At 38.6% G+C, this 17,326-nt stretch overlaps 1 protein-coding gene and 1 pseudogene across 1 annotated transcript in view; one reads left to right on the top strand and one right to left on the bottom strand.

Annotated features, from left to right (window-relative positions):
• The window catches only part of LRP6 (LDL receptor related protein 6), a 179,909-nt gene that overhangs the window by 52,252 nt on the left and 110,331 nt on the right, over positions 1-17,326 (top strand). The window lies entirely within an intron of this gene.
• Positions 4,015-4,389, bottom strand: LOC125920116 (bublin coiled-coil protein-like; annotated as a pseudogene).

Below are 17,326 nucleotides of genomic sequence, written 5' to 3'. Positions count from 1 at the left end.
AATGCAGTTTGCCCCAGAGTTTTGTTAGGTATTGCTTGCCATATCCACTTTTCTCTGGTAAGTTTTTGCCTCATTTATATAGTGTTCCATCTTTTTACTTTTTGTGTGTTTATATTTTCTAGATGTTTCTTTTTTAAGTAGCATATAGTTGCAGTTTTTGGGTTGATTTTAAATCCATTGTTAAAGTTTGTCTTCTACTGAAGCTTTTTTAAAAAATTTTTTTAAAAATGCTTTTATTTATTTTTGAGAGAGACAGAACACAAGTGTGGGGTCAGGGACAGAGAGAGAGGGAGACCACAGAATCCAAAGCAGTCTCCAGGCTCTGGACTGTCAGCACAGAGCCTGATGTGGGACTCGAATTCATGAGCCGTGAGACCATGGCCTGAGCTGAAGTCTGACTGAGCCACCCAGGCACCATCTACTGAAGCTTTTTAAAGTCCTTTTACAACTTGTGCTTATTGTGGTTGCTCATGTATTTGGATTCATAGCTGACATTTTATTTTGAGTTTTCTATTTGTTCTGCCCATTTCTTTTCTCTTCTTGTCTTTCATATCGATTATATTTTGTCATTCAGTTTCTTCCATCTGCAAATTTGCAGTCTTTTGAGAATTTTAAAAATTTTATTTTTTTGAGCATTCTTAAAATTCTAGGATTTTTTTGACATGTATACTTATGAAATCCTTAGTATACTTTATCTCTGTTTATTATCCCTTTGTCTTATATATGTCATTATCATGAGTTTAAGTTCTCCTGCATTGTTTCCAGCCCACAAGACATTATTTTTAAAATTGAGGTAAAAAGAATAACATAATAATTATGGTATGCCTACTATATATACAAGCTAATCAATAGAATATTACCAGTACAGATTGCTGTCCATACTGGTTGCCTCCTTGCTTGCACCATACATCATACTTAATTCTTTAATTGTTTTTGGGGTTGTGAAGTAGTGTGAGACTCTAAAGAGAACCCCCCTCTCCACCATGAGTTTTAAAAATATACACTAGATTTTCAATTTGATAAATTTTGAGAGTTAGATTAGAAATTAATTCCTAGTCTGGTCCCATTTTCTTTTTGTCAGTTATTTCAATTTAAGGAAAAAGTTTATTTTGTAGCTTTCAAATGATTTTGTCCTTCTTCTTTTCTACCTGCTTTCCATCTCTGGTAGATTAATGAATGCCTATTGAAATGCCTACTGAGGGGCGCCTGGGTGGCTCAGTCGGTTAAGCGTCCGACTTTGGCTCAGGTCATGATCTCATGGTCCATGAGTTCAAGCCCCACATCGGGCTCTGTGCTGACAGCTCAGAGCCTGGAGCCTGCTTCAGATTCTGTGTCTCCCTCTCTCTCTGACCCTCCCCTGTTCATGCTCTGTCTCTCTCTGTCTCAAAAATAAATAAAACATTAAAAAAAATTTTTTTTAAATGCCTACTGAAATGTACTCTTCGGTTTTTTTAAGTAGTATTTATATAGAACTTAATAGCAAATTAATATCTTACCTGTTGCTTTATATTCTTCTGGTAACTAAATCGTTGTGAAGTCATCCTATTTAAAATACGAGTTTCTGATGTTTTAAAAAGTGAGTATTAAATGACTGTTTCTCTTTTGTTTTTTTCTGTGATTACCTTGAAGTTTTTTCTTTGACTTGTTTGATTCCAGGGTGAAGTTGGAAGTAACTAATTCTTGCTTTTTGGTCCTAGTTAGTATCCAGGTAGCTCTAAAATTAGCACCATTATCAGAAGACTGGAGATTTTCTAGCTACTATTTCATTCTGAGTTTTGGAGTCTCAGAAAAAAATGGAGTCTATAGTTTTGTCGAAGAATCTTAATGCTCCCCCCTTTCCCCCCCACAAACAGTAGGTCTACTGTGGGTGTCTGATTAAGATTGCAGACTTTTCTCTGTTGATTTATGTGGATTTGAAAAAGAGTAAAAAGTGATGGCTTTTTATTTTCAGGAGTGTTTAAACATTTGGAAGTATACCAGTTTTCCCAGGTGAAATCTCAGCATTATTAATTGGTTTCGAGTAATGCAGTTTTCTTAAAGCCACGATGACTTCTCCTATTTGACTGGACCTACTTGAAGGACAAAACAAAAAATTTATGATTATTTTAGAAAACATTAGTTTTGTGGGGCACCAGAGTGGTTCAGTCAGTTAAGTGTCTGATTCCTGATTTTGGTTCAGGTTGTGTCCCAGGTTGTGTTATGGGATTGAGCCATGTGTTGGGCTCTGAGCTGAGCATGGAGCCTAGTTGGGACTGTGTACCTCTCTCCCTTTGCCCCTCTCTCGCGCGTGTGCTCGCTGTTTGTCTGTCTCTCTCTAAAATAAAAACAACAACAACAAGAAAGCATTAGTTTTGTGATCTTTTCACACTTTATTAAGAATAGCTAATGGTTGATGTAAGTCACCCAGTGTCAAAGTAATACAGTGTCAAAGTGACTGAACTATTTATATTGTGTATATTTTTATGAAATTTTGTAGGTAAGTTAACATAATGCCTCTTTTACCACTTTTGCAGAATTTTCTAAACTGAGAATACAAGCATTTAAAGGATATTTAATTATATTCATTTGTTCATATCTTATAAGTAAAATGAGACTCTGGTGTGTATAATATATTGAGTGAAGAAGCAAACTAAAACATCACTGAGGGTTACCACTAAATATTTATATAGTAAAGAATTGGATACTAAAAGCTTGAAAATTTGTAATAGAAGTTTGACAGTCTATTTTTTTTATTTATTTTTTTATTTTTTATTTTTTAATATATGAAATTTACTGTCAAATTGGTTTCCATACAACACCCAGTGCTCATCCCAAAAGGTGCCCTCCTCAATACCCATCACCCACCCTCCCCTCCCTCCCACCCCCCATCAACCCTCAGTTTGTTCTCAGTTTTTAAGAGTCTCTTATGCTTTGGCTCTCTTCCACTCTAACCTCTTTTTTTTTTTTTTTTTTTCCCTTCCCCTCCCCCATGGGTTTCTGTTACGTTTCTCAGGATCCACATAAGAGTGAAACCATATGGTATCTGTCTTTCTCTGTATGGCTTATTTCACTTAGCATCACACTCTCCAGTTCCATCCACGTTGCTACAAAAGGCCATATTTCATTTTTTCTCATTGCCACGTAGTATTCCATTGTGTATATAAACCACAATTTCTTTATCCATTCATCAGTTGATGGACATTTAGGCTCTTTCCATAATTTGGCTATTGTTGAGAGTGCTGCTATAAACATTGGGGTACAAGTGCCCCTATGCATCAGTACTCCTGTATCCCTTGGATAAATTCCTAGCAGTGCTATTGCTGGGTCATAGGGTAGGTCTATTTTTAATTTTCTGAGGAACCTCCACACTGCTTTCCAGAGCGGCTGCACCAATTTGCATTCCCACCAACAGTGCAAGAGGGTTCCTGTTTCTCCACATCCTCTCCAGCATCTATAGTCTCCTGATTTCTTCATTTTGGCCACTCTGTTGACAGTCTGTTTTTATCTTCACAGATCTTTGGATATTTATACTCAGTAAAATTTAAGCAGTAATTGTGAAATCTAAAAATTCTACTTCTCAAGTTATAAAATTTTTGAGGAAAATATGGAAGACTGTTGTGTGGGAAGTAATTTATTTGGTGCTTTGCTTCCTAATATCTTCCATAGCTTTAAGAGCTAATTATTAACTAATATTTAGGGCCAACTGGTTAGTGAGTTAAATACATTAACACCACTGTAAAAGAACAGAGTGCTAAGGACAAACAGATGCTTCAGAAAGTTGGATTCTTCTTCACTAGTTTTGAGCCCTAAGTGAATTAGAATTCCTTGAGGATCTTTTATTGTTATTTATTTTTTGCTGGAGAGTATTTAATGTGGATGCTCAAGGCCTGGGCAGAGTGGGGAGTGCTCTGGAATTAGGCAGACAGGCAAGGTGGGTGGTTTGTAAGTCCACACCTGACCCCAGGAGAGGATGCTTGGGTGGTGGGGGCTGGCCCAGGCATGCCAAGGGGAGTACCAGAAGGATGGCCCAGGCAGGCAGACTCACCAGGGGACTCGCAGGCCAGCCCATGAGAAGGTATCTAACCCAGGTGGTGAGTGCCCAGGCCAGAACATAACCCAGGGAGGTAGGGTTGTAGCTGGTTGGTGGCTCCCAGAGCCTAGGAACTGGCATTGTTAGGGACCTTCCTGAGCTGCTGCTGGAATGCAAGGCATATCTGCTGGGTGGACTCAAGCAGCTTCTGGAGGCAGGCATGGAGGGGGTCATTTTTCTCCTCCTAAGTGGTCCAGACAGGAGTTGATCTGGTCCATCATGGAGTTGATGGCAGCATGTTCTGCTTCCCAGAAGCCATCATCCTTGCCTTTTGTGCCTGCCTCCATCGGCATGCCCAGGTCCCTGTTGGGGCCTGACATTGTGCTATGATGGAATGCCGTGTTGGGTGAAAGGTCAAGGTGCTTTTAGACAATATTGATGCTTGGGTCCCAACCCAGACCAATTTAATCAGAATCTCTGTTGGAAGAGCCGAAGTTATTGAAATTTTTAAGAGTTTCTTTTTTTCTTTTCCTGATATTTTTAAGAGTTTCTGAAGTAAGTCATTCCCAAATGCTGCTGGGATTGAAAATTTATGCTTTTGGTATTTCATCCTGGTGGTGGTGATGGTGGCATCGTCATCATCATTAGTGTGTGTGTATATGTGTGGAGGAGGGAGCACAGTCTAAGAAACACTATGTTTAAGAAAACTTGTATTAGTCTGTTCAGGCTTCTATAACAAAATACCATTACTGGTGACTTAAAAATAGCAGAAATTTATTTCCCTCAGTTCTGGAGGTTGGAAGATCCAAGATCAAGGTGCTGGCAGATTTGGTGTCTGCTGAGGGCCTGCTTTCTAGATGGCTGTTTTTCACTGAAACCTCACAAAGTAGAAGAGACAGGGGAGCTTTCTTGGGCCGTATTAGTAAGGACTGTAATCCTATTTATGAGGGCTCTACCCTAGTGACTATTTACCCCCAGAAGCCCTACCTCCTAATACCATCACATTGAGAGTTGAGATTGCAACATACGAGTTTTAAGGGGGACAGACTTTCAGACCATAGCATAATTGCTATATTTACAATTCTAGGACTGATGATTGGGTTTTGAAGTTACGAAAGTGTGAATAAATCAGACAGTTTAGCTGAGTTTTCTTCCTTTAACAGTTCATTGTTTCATTGTTTATGGTGACATAAATATCAAGTTTTATTTATATATTAAAAAAAAATTTTTTTAACGTTTATTTATTTTTGAGACAGAGAGAGACAGAGCATGAACAGGGGAGGGTCAGAGAGAGAGAGGGAGACACAGAATCTGAAACAGGCTCCAGGCTCTGAGCTGTCAGCACAGAGCCTGATGCGGGGCTCGAACTCACAGACCTCGAGATCATGACCTGAGCTGAAGTCGGACGCCCAACCAACTGAGCCACCCAGGCGCCCCACAAGTTTTAATGTTAAGTTGGCTTTTCTGTCACAGATTGTTCTCTTTATATCAGTTTTCATCAAGATACTGTTTTAGGTAAGACCACAGATGGAAGGTTCAGGATGTGATTTCCCTGGTGGTTCTCTGCCAGTCATTCTCATGGATGTTGACATTGGCTCTTATGAGAGGAGTCCCGGTAGATTGAAGGAAGAGCTGTGAGACTTTTGAAAACACGCCATTTGTAACATGTTGCGAATGGGGGTAGTTATATGAGGCCTTGTTGGGAGAAGAGTTGAAGTGACCGTCTAAACTTTAAAGTGATGCCTTTGGGTGGTATTTGGATCTAAAAATTGATGTTCATGTTCACAGTTTATTTTTATTTTTAGAGAGCAAGCGAGTGGCGGAGAGGGGCAACGGGAGAGAGAATCTAAAGCAGGCTCCATGCCCAGTGTGAAACTGGACACAGGGCTCAATCCCACGACCCTGGGATCATCACCTGAGCCAAAAGCAAGAGTTGGACGCTCAACCGACTGAGCCACCCAGGCATCCCCATTATTTTAAGTAACAGAAGTCCCTGTGATTTAAACAGAAAAAGTATTTTTAAAGAGGTTATTGGGTTACTCCTAATAATATTGAGTTATTTCCTAAATGGTAGGAGAACCAGCCTTCGAATCTGTAGCCAGGAACAATGCTACAAATCATACCACAGATGTGATCCAGTGATAGCACTGGATGTTAGGTAGCATATTTGCCACTATTTGTACTCTCACTGACATGAGGCAACAGATATTCCTAAAATTGCTGCTAGTTCTTTTTGCAAAAGTGGATTAAAGAAGGCTGAATTAATTCAAACTGGATTTAATTTTCTTTTGCTATTGCCCCCAACCTCACCAGCATGGATTGCTTGTGGTCCTTGCTGTGCTGCTCTGCTGTTGCTTCCTTCTTCTCTGTCTCCTCTTCCTCCTTTTCTTGGTTTGTCTGACTGGCAAAACCCAAATCTTATGCACCTGTCCCACTTGCAAGGGAGGTTCGGAAAGCAAATAGCTGCTGCTTTCAGTTTCTTTAGTTTCAAGTGATTCTGTCTCATAAAGTGGAAGATTCTTTAAGCATAGGAAGGTAGATACTAGATGGCCCCCTCAGATGCCAGGTATCCATGGCAGACATTTTGTAAGTGAATGATCATAGGATTTGTGGCTATCTTTGCCATGATTTGAGTATTGGTTCTACTTTCCCCCCTTTTTAATGTTGAAAGAGTGAATGAGGTATGATGGTGGACATAAAGGAAGAAGAGAGTTAATAGAACTATAAGTTTTTTAACTGGAATGGGCCCCAGGAAAAATCTAAGCCAATCTAAAAAAGAAAATACCAATTATAAGAGTTAATGTTCTTTAGGTAGATGTCGTTCTCTGAGAAGTCATCTTGACTCCTAATAATGAAACCGATTTTTACCCCCATTAGTCCTCATAAGAAAGCTGCTATATAATGTAATGAACAATACCATTATAATACCCACAAGTCATAGATTTCTTTGGCATTTATCCCTGTTGCATCAGGGCAAAGTGCAATTTTGTAAAAGCAGGTAAGGTAAGCTGGAGAGGTGAACTGAGAAAATATTCAAGGATAAAGGCAAGATTCTCCTCAAAAACTAATTTTGGGATTCCTGTAATCGATACTAATTAAAGGCATGACTGAAGTAATTTTACCTTGAAAACATAAATTCTCTCCACCAAGCCATTAAAAAAAAAGTCCATGAAACTATCTCTGTATAACTTCTGGTTTTGAGCGATGGGATATTCTAGTATACCCTCTAATGTGACCTTGTAGCAAAATGTGTCTTGAGTAGACTAATTATATGGGTTTATTAGGTATAAACCAGTTTTAAATTTAGTGGAGATATTGTTGCAGTAAAGTGTTACACGTATTTCTATATCAGTCTGTACAGTAGGGGAACAAAGGAGAGAGTATTCAGTTTTATTTTGGGGGCTATTTCCGATTGACCTTTTCTAGCTGAGCAGTTGTTTTCCAGAGGGACAAGGTATGGAAATGGGTAATAGTTTTTAGTCAGTAGGAACACTGTGTGCCAGACTCTTTCATGCTGTTGCACGTTCAAGGAATAGCAAACAGCTTGTAACTGGAACATAGTAGAAGAATAATGATATTTGTTAAAATAAAATTCTGCCTTTATTTTTTAAGGTTATGGTTTCTGTAATACACACATACACAATGTCCCAAGAGCAGGTGAATGCAAACCATTATTAAGCATTTGAGTGCTGACTGTACATACTCTTGCCATTATATTAGATTGTTTTGTGATGGGGGTTACAGTAATAAGTAAGGCAAGGACCTGGAATATAGAGGGGTGGGAAATGTGTGAAGAGCCCTAATATTTTGTGTATTTGATGTACAGGGGATATTGAAATGTACAGGGAGAGTGTGCTTGAGGGAGTCATGAAATTCTTCACCAAATATCACTAATGGTGACATTTGAACTCTTCTGAAGAATCAGGATATTTATGACAGTATAGAAGGAGGAGAGAGACATTCTAGACAGTATATCCTCTATTATATTTAAAGGACCTCAAAATGCATCACCTATGATTTCTTCAGAAAGGATTGTAGACAATAGCAATTTGGGAAAATGCATAACTTGGAGATATTGGGGGTTTGGTTCCATACTACGGCCATAAAGTGAATATCACAGTGAAGTGAGTCAAGTGAACTTTTAGGTTTGCCAGTACATATAAAAGTTATATTTACACTATACTGTGGTCTATTACTGTATACTGTAGTCTGTTAAGTGTGCAATAGCATTATGTCTAAACAATGTATATACCTTAATTAAAAAATACTGCTAAAAATGCATACCATTATTTGAGCTTACAAAGTGAGTGATGATCACAGATCACCGTAACAAATATAATAGTGATGAAAAGTTGAAATATTGGGAGAATTACTAAAGTGTGACGGAGACATGACGTGAGAAAGTGCTGTTGGAAAATGGTTCTGATGGACTTTCTTGATAAAGTCTTGTCACAAACCTTCAATTTGTAAAAACAAAACAAAACAAAAAAACATAGTATCTGTGAAACGCAATTTAACAAGGTATGCCTGTACTATAGTTAGCATTTTGTTTGATAATAGGGAATTAAATGGATTTAGTATGTTATTTATTTCCAGGTTTATAAACTTTATCTTCTTAGAGTGGTATATTAGTATTATTTCTGAATTAAATTTATTCTTTATATTATGTCCAACTTTTTGAAATTAGTCAACTAGACTGTTTAAGGATCATTCTTAGCAACCTAATTTTCTCCAGGATAACCAGTTTATATATGTAGAATTCCATTATGATGAATATTATCACAGCAAAGAGTCTAATAGAGCCATCCCCATGTTCCTTCTTGTCCCTCAATAGTAGAATCTTTTTCATATGGTTACTGTACATTCTCTTTAAAAAAAAAAACAACTCTAAAATGAATGCTTTCACTGTCTTTTGTCAATCACCACTTATTGTTAAAATGTGATACAAACACAGTCAAGTAGAGGGGAAGCATGGAATTATAGCCGACTTCTTCACAGTTCTTTTTTTTCTTTGTAGTTCTATCAGGAAACATATCCTTGAATTCTCCAACCTCCACTTCACTTAAAAGCCTAATTTACTAACCAAAGTAAGATGGAACTGGTGCAGGGGTCAGGAAGAGGAAGAGTGTATGAATTTCGCATGATACTTTTTTTTTTTTCACTTTCATTAGAGTAGTCAAAATTTTTTTCACTGGTTGTAAAATTTCACCTTCTATATGTCACATTATGTTCTTAGAATGTGGCATGACTCATACACTTTGGGGCTGGTTTGGTTTCATATGCAGCTTTTTATTGCAGTTTCTTTTGCCCTGTTCCTATAGCCCAACTTTTTATTTTACTAAGTAAGACCCTTTTTATTTTATTTACCTTTTCTGCCCAACTCTCCTAATTTTTGCACTAATTTTTCTTTTACTCTGTTGAGTGGTTCCATGGTTGTAGAAGGAAAAACAATGAGATAAAGATGCTCATTTCATCCTTCTCTGAAGTCATCATGCTGCCCCCTAAACTGTCTCTATTCCGTTTTGTTGAATGACACCAATGTGGACTCATGCACATTTGCCAGCTCTTGAGAGCCATCCTGCTCTATCATTTATCTTTCTTCTCCCACATTGTTCCATCTTTCCACTTTTGTTTTCATCAGTTCTCATTTGGAATATTTCAGAAGTTTTGTGCTTTGCTTTTCTTTCTTGAATTTCTTCACCTTATCACCAGTGATTAAAACGATAATCTTACTGCTTTAATTTTCTGTTTAGAGTCTAAAATACCTTTGCATCACCTATAGGTCATGCAGTTCAAGCTTCTTTGCACATCAGAATAGGTCCCTTCTGTGGGATTTCTTTTGTTGGCAGGTGTTCCCCTCAATCCACTACATTCTGCAGCTCTACTGATCTTGCTCTTTATTGAATGTGTCATGACTTCTGATGTCTTTTGCATATGCTCTGTCTTCCTGGAATGCTGTTTCTCATTTTGAGAACTGCCTAAATAAAAGTACTGTTCCTCTGGTAAGCTTTTATTGACAACTGTTAACATTTACTACCTTGATTAAGTATCACTTCCTTGGACTCTCTTAGCACCCTGTTCATACATCTCCTGCTACGTTTATCACTCCTTGCCTAGATGCAGGTTTCATAGGAGCAGTTGTTTTGCCTTGCTTATTTTTGTATTTATGTCAAGGATGATGCTTAGCTCCTAATAGGTGCTTAGTACATTTTTAAAAATTGAATAATATCTTGGTAATTTTTAAAATACTTCTGTGTTTTTCTACTTCCTGTGGCTCTTTCTCTTTCTATATTAAACTTGTAGTGAGTTTTTAACTTAAATGTTAATCAGGTAACATAGGGAAATTTTAGTATTTATAGATGAAATTTATTACTTTACATTTTAAATATTTGAACAAATGAAGGTATTGGCAAGATTTACTTCTAAATTTTTATCAAATTTTCATCTTGACAAATGTCTCATTTTCACTTGTATTTGAAGCTTTTAACCTTGAAGTAACATGACTTGGTATATTTTTTACTATTAAATAGTGTGAGAATTATCTATTAGCTTTGATAAGCAGTGGCATACAAATAATTTTATTACTAAAATTCTAATTGAGCTAATTTATTAACAACTTTTAAAAAAATATAATTTGTTATCAAGTTGGCTAGCATACAGTGTATACAGTGTGCTCTTAGTTTTGGGAGCTTCCATACAATACCCAGTGCTCATCCCAACAAGTGCCCTCCTCAATGCCCATCACCCATTTTCCCCTCTCCACACCCCTCCCCCCGCCGCCCCACCAACCCTCAGTTCGTTCTGTGTATTTAAGAGTCTCTTACGGTTTGCCTCCCTCCCTCTCTGTTTGTAACAATTTTTTTCCCCTTCCTTTCCCCCATGGTCTTCTGGTAGGTTTCTCAAGTTCCACATATGAGTGAGAACATACGATATCTGTCTTTCTGTGACTGACTTATTTCACTTGGCATAATACCCTCCAGTTCCATCCACGTTGCTACAAATGGCAGGATTTCATTCTTTCTCATTGCTAAGTAGTATTCTATTGTATATATAAACCACATCTTCTTTATCCATTCATCAGTTGATGGACATTTAGGCTCTTTCCATAATTTGGCTATTGTTCAAAGTGCTGCTAAAAACATTGGGGTACCTGTGCCCTTATGCATCAGCACTCCTGAATCCTTTGGATAAATTCCTAGCAGTGCTATTCCTGGGTCATAGGGTAGGTCTCTTTTTAATTTTTTTGAGGAATCTCCACACTGTTTTCCAGAGTGGCTATACCAGTTTGAATTCCCATCAACAGTGCAGGAGGGTTCCTGTTTCTACACATCCTTGCCAGCATCTGTTGTTTCCTGAATTGTTAATTGTAGCCACTCTGATTGGTGTGAGGTGGTATCTCAGTGTGGTTTGGATTTGTATTTCCCTGATGGTAAATGATGTTGAGCAGCTTTTCATGTGTCTGTTGGCCATCTGGATGTCTTCTTTGGAGAAGCATCTATTCATGTCTTCTGCCCATTTCTTCACTGGATTATTTGTTTTTTGGGTGTTGAGTTTGGTAAGTTCTTTATTAGATTTTGGATACTAACTCTTATCCGATATTTCATTTGCAAATATCTTCTCCCATTCTGTCGGTTGCCTTTTAGTTTTGTTGAATGTTTCCTTTGCAGTGCAGAAACTTTTTACTTGATGAGGTTCCGAAATTCATTTTTGCTTTTAATTCCATTGCCTCTGGAGATATGTTGAGCAAGAAATCACTGAGGGTGAGGTCAAAGAGGTTGTTGCCTGTTTTCTCCTCTAGGGTTTTGATGGTTTCCTGTGTCATATTTAGGTCTTTCATCCATTTTGAGTTTATTTTTGTGTATAGTGTAAGAAAGTGGTCTAATTTCATTTTTCTACATGTTGCTGTCCAGTTCTCCCAGCACCGTTTGCTAAAGAGACTGTCTTTTTTCCATTGAATACTCTTTCCTGCTTTGTCAAAGATTAGTTGGCCATGCATTTGTAGGTACGATTCTGGGTTCTCTGTTCTATTCCATTGGTCTATGTATGTGTTTTTGTGCCAGTACCATATCGTCTTCATGATTACAGCTTTGTAGTAGAGGCTAAAGTCCGGGATCATGATGCCTCCTGCTTTGGTTTTCTTTTTCAATATTACTTTGACTATTCGGGGTCTTTTCTGGTTCCATACAAATTTTAGGATTGTTTATTCTAGCTTTGAGAAGAATGCTGGTGCTATTTTGATTGGGATTACACTGAATGTGTAGATTGCTTTGGGTAGTATTGACATTTTAACAGTATTCTTCCAGTCCATGAGCATGGAACGTTTTTCCATTTCTTTGTGTCTTCTTCAATTTCGTTCATAAGTTTTCTGTAGTTTTCAGCATACATCTTTGGCTAGGTTTATTCTTAGATATTTTCTGGTTCTTGGCCCAGTTGTAAATGGGACCAAAGTCTTGATTTCTCTTTCTGGTGCTTCATTATTGATGTATAGAAATGCAACTGATTTCTGTATATTGATTTTGTATCCTGTGACTTTGCTGAATTCTTGTATCACTTCTAGCAGCTTTTGGTGGAGTCTTTTGGGTTTTCCATGTAGGGTATCATGTCATCTGCGAAAAGTGAAAGTTTGACTACTTCTTTGCCAATTTGGATGCCTTTTATTTCATTTTGTTGTCTGATTACTGAGGCTAGGACTTCCAACACTATGTTAAACAACAGTAGTGAGAGTGGACATCCCTGTCGTGTTCCTGATCTCAGGGGGAAAGCTCTCAGTTTTTCCCCATTGAGGATGATATTAGCTGTCAGCCTTTCATATATGGCTTTTATGATGTTAGGTATGTTCTTTTTATCCCTACTTTCTTGAGGGTTTTTATTGAGAGAGGGTACTATATTTTGTCAAATGCTTTTTCTGCATCTATTGACAGGATCGAATGGTCCTTATTCTTTATTTTATTAATGTGATGTATCACATTGATTGATTTGCAAATATTGAAGCAGCCCTGCAGCCCAGGAATGAATCCCACTTGATCATGGTGAATAATTCTTTTTATATACCGTTGCATTCGATTTGCTAGTATCTTGTTGAGAATTTTTACATCCATGTTCATCAGGGATATTGGCCTGTAATTCTCCTTTTTAGTGGGGTCTCTGTCTGGTTTGGGAATCAAGGTAATGCTGCCTTCAGAGAATGAGTCCGGAAGTTTTCCTTCCGTTTCTGTTTTTTTGGAACAGCTTGAGAAGGAAAGGTATTAATGTCTGATAGAATTCCCCTGGTAAGCCATCTGGCTCAGAACTCTTACTTGTTGGGAGATTTTTGATTACTGATTCAATTTCTTCACTAGTTAGTCATGGGTCTATTCAAATTTTCTATTTCTTCCTGTTTGAGTTTTGGTAGTGTGTGGGTGTCTAGGAATTTGTCCATTTTTCTGACATATAATTTTTCATAGTATTCTCTGATAATTGTATTTCTGAGGGGTTTGCTGTGATAAGTCCAATTTCATTTGTGATTTTATCTATTTGGGTCCTTTCTCTTTTCTTTTTGAGAAGTCTGACTAGGGATTTATCAATTTTATGTTTTCAAAAAATCAGCTCTTAGATTCATTGATCTGGTCTGGTGTTTTTTGTTTTTGTTTTTGTTTTTGTTTTTGTTTTTGTTTTTTTTTTTTTTTGGAGTCTTTATTGTTTATTTCTGCTCTGGTCTTTATTATTTCTCTTCTTCTCTTGGCCTTGAGGTTTCTGAGCTGTTCTGCTTCTTGTTCCTTTAGGTGTGCTATTAGATTTTGTATTTGGGATTTTTCTTGTTTCTTGAGATAGGCCTGGATTGCAATGTATTTTCCTCTTAGGACTGCCTTTGCTGCATCCCAAAGGGTTTGGACTTTTGTGTTTTCATTCATTTGTTTCCATATATTTTTAAATTTTCTCTTTAATTGCCTGGTTGACCCTTCCATTCTTTAGTAGGATGTTCTTTAACCTCTATTCATTTGGAGGTTTTCCAAACTTTTTCCTATGGTTGATTTCAGTTTTCATAGCATTGTGATTTGAAAATGTGCATGGTATGATCTCATTTCTTTTATATTTATTGAGGGCTGTTTTGTGACCCAGTATGTGCTCTATCTTGGAGAATGTTCCATGTGCAGTAGAGAAAATGTGTATTCTGCTTTTGGATGAAAAGTTCTGAATATATCTGTCAAGTCCATCTGGTCCAGTGTATCATTCAGGGCCACTGTTTCTTTATTGATATTCTGTCTAGATGATCTGTCCATTGTTGTAAGTGGAGTATTAAAGTCCCCTGCAATTACCACATTCTTACCAATAAGATTGCTGATGTTATTGTTATATATATTTGGATGCTTCTGAATTCGGTGCATAGCTCTTCTTGATGGATAATTGTTAGCTCTTCTTGATGGATAGACCCTGTAATTATGATATAATGCCCTTCTTCATCTCTTGTTACAGCCTTTAGTTTAAAATCTAGTTTGTCTGAAAAAAGTATGGCTACTCCAGCTTTCTTTTGACTTGCATGATAGGTGGTTCTCCATCCCCTCACTTCAATCTGAAGGTGTCCTCAAGTCTAAAATGGGTCTCTTGTAAGACAGCAAGTAGATGGATGGTTTTTGTTGTTGTTTTTTTAATCCATTCTGATACCCTGTGTCTTTAGATTGGAGCATTTAGTCCATTTACATTTAGCATTTTTATTGAAAGATAGGGATTTAGTGTCATTGTGTTATCTGTAGGTTTCATGCTTGTGGTAATGTCCCTGGTCCTTTGTAGTCTTTGCAACATTCCACTCACGGAGTCCCCTTTAGGATCTCTTATAGGGCTGGTTTAGTGGTGATGAACTCCTTCAGTTTTTGTTTGGGAAAACCTTTATCTCTCCTATTCTGAATGACAGCTTTGCTGGATAAAGGATTCTTGGCTGCATATTTTTCCTATTCAGCACATTGAATATTTCCTGCCACTCCCTCCTGACCTGCCAAATTTTAGTAGATAGGTCTGCTACTACCCTTGATGCATCTACCCTTGTAGGTTAAGGCCCATGTGTCCCTAGCTGCTTTCAGAATTTGCCAGTTCAAGTACACTTTCCGCCCCTTTCTCTCGGTCTTCTTCTGGAACTCCTGTTATATGGATATTATTTCATTTCATTGAATCACTTAGTTCTCTAATTCTCCCCTCGTGGTCTAGAATTTTATCTCTCTTTTTCTCAGCTTCATCTTTTTCCATAATTTTATCTTCTATTTCACTTATTCTCTTCTCTGCCTCTTCAATCCTCACTGTTACTGCCTCCAGTTTATTTTGCACCTCATTTACAGTATTTTTTAATTCATCATGACTACTTTTTAGTTCCTTGATCTCTGCAGCAATAGATTCTCTGCTGTCTTCTATGCTTTTTTCCAAGCCCAGAGATTAATCTTATGACTATTATTCTAAATTCTTGTTCACTTATATTGTTTATATCTATTTTCACCAATTCTTTAGCTGTCATTTCTTCCTGGAATTTCTTTTGAGGAGAATTCTTCCATTTCGTCATTTTGACTAGTTTTCTGTCCTTTATGTGTTTTAAAAACTTGTTATGTGTCCTGCACCTGTGAGCAGTACTGTATCAAAAAGGGGTCATACACTGTCTGGGGCCTGGCCCTTCAGGAAGTGTTTTTTGGAGTGTGTTGTGTGCTCTCTGTTGTTGTGATTCTGGTTGCTGTATCTCCCTACTCATAGTGATTGTTTTGGACCCTCCACCAGGTGTGCTTTGATTTGTTCATTGAAGTAACCTTGGAAGAAAAAATTAAAAAAAAAAAAAAAAGAAAAGCGGGGGGTGGCGGTGGTGGTGGTAGTGGTAGAAGAATCCTTAACCCATACAAAGAGAGAAATGACAGGAGTGGGGAAAAATAAAAGAAAATTGATTGGGCAGAGAAACTGTGCAGTTTAATCCAGAGAGAGGGAGAGGAAAATAAAGAAGGAGATACAGAACAGGTGTAAAGAGAATAGATTAAATATGTCTTCTTAAACAAACCAACAATCAGAATAACCAGACTAGAAGAGGGAAAAAAGAAAGAGAAAGGGAAGGAAAAAAAAAATATACACACACACACGTGTGTGTGTGTGTGTGTGTGTGTACACATAAAATAAGAATTGACCAAGAATTAAATCAGAAAATGCAAAACCTCTGGGTGCCTTGGATCCACTGGCAGCGCTGGTCTGGAGGAGAGGCTGTCTGGTTGGTTAGCGTCAGTCGCAGGTAGATGTGCAGTTACCAGGTGTGGAGGGGCGTGGTTTGGTATAGGTGGGTCCCCCCTCCACTGTGGGCTGCTGTCCATTCCCTGAAGCCCCACCTTGTTGGTGATGTGGAGAAAAATGGCGGCATCCCAGACCAGGTACCCTAAACCACTCTGTTCAGGCCATTAGTGGGCTGTTTTTTGTTTTTTCTTTTTCCCTTCCCTCCACAGTCTCCTATGCCTCCCTGGGGCTTGTGTGGGGTTCAAACCCAGATGTCTTCAGGGGTCCCGCTCCACGCTCCCAATGCCGGGGGAGAACCACTCTGCCCCACCAATGGATGACCTCCTCACAGCGCTGTGCGGGTGCTAGCGAGGCGGTTTGTCCTGCTCCCCTGACTCCCTTGCCTCCCTTGCCTCCCTTGCCTCCCTTGCCTCCCTGGCTCTGGATTGGGATTCAAACCTCTTAAAGGGTCCCAGTCCACGTGCCAGGTTTCAGGGAAGTGCCTTCTGCCCTGCCCATAAATGGCCTCTGGCTTGGGTGCAGGCAGTCTTTGTTTTTTGAACGGTTTATATATCTTCTTCCCATAGCACTCGAAGGAGGGGATTGCTTTCTCCCTCTATGCCTCTGAACTAGTTACCGATCCTGGGGCTGGCTCCCTTCCTCCCCAGGTGCGTGAACAGGGCAGCCGGCCCGTGTGGAGAAAGCCCTGCAGTTAGAAATTGGATCTTTTTCTGTTTTTTTCCGATCCCAGTCAGTGGTTTTTCTCTTGTCCAAATACAGTCCTACACTTCCACATCCTCTCTTTCTCTTCCCTTTGTCTCTCTGCAGAAGGGGATCCCTCCCCTCTGTGCCTATGCTGCTTGTTTTATCTCCCCAGTTCTCAGTTACGCACCTATGGCCCACCAGGTTGTCCCCGTGGGCCCCTGCAGACGTCTGTCACTGCAGCCTGGACTGTTAGAATTCAAAGCCCTTTGGCCTCAACACTGCTGTGTTTGAGGGACAAGGGAACTTCAGGTCCCCCTACTTCTCCACCATGTTGGATTCCCCTCGTATTAACAGGTTTTTATTTCACCATAAAGTAGACACTGAATTCTTATTTATTAAATAAGT

The sequence above is a fragment of the Panthera uncia genome, chromosome B4, assembly GCF_023721935.1.
Source record: "Panthera uncia isolate 11264 chromosome B4, Puncia_PCG_1.0, whole genome shotgun sequence".
NCBI lineage: Eukaryota > Metazoa > Chordata > Mammalia > Carnivora > Felidae > Panthera > Panthera uncia.
The sequence above is the reverse complement of the archived record's forward strand: the minus strand, read 5'-3'. Positions and strand labels throughout refer to the sequence as shown.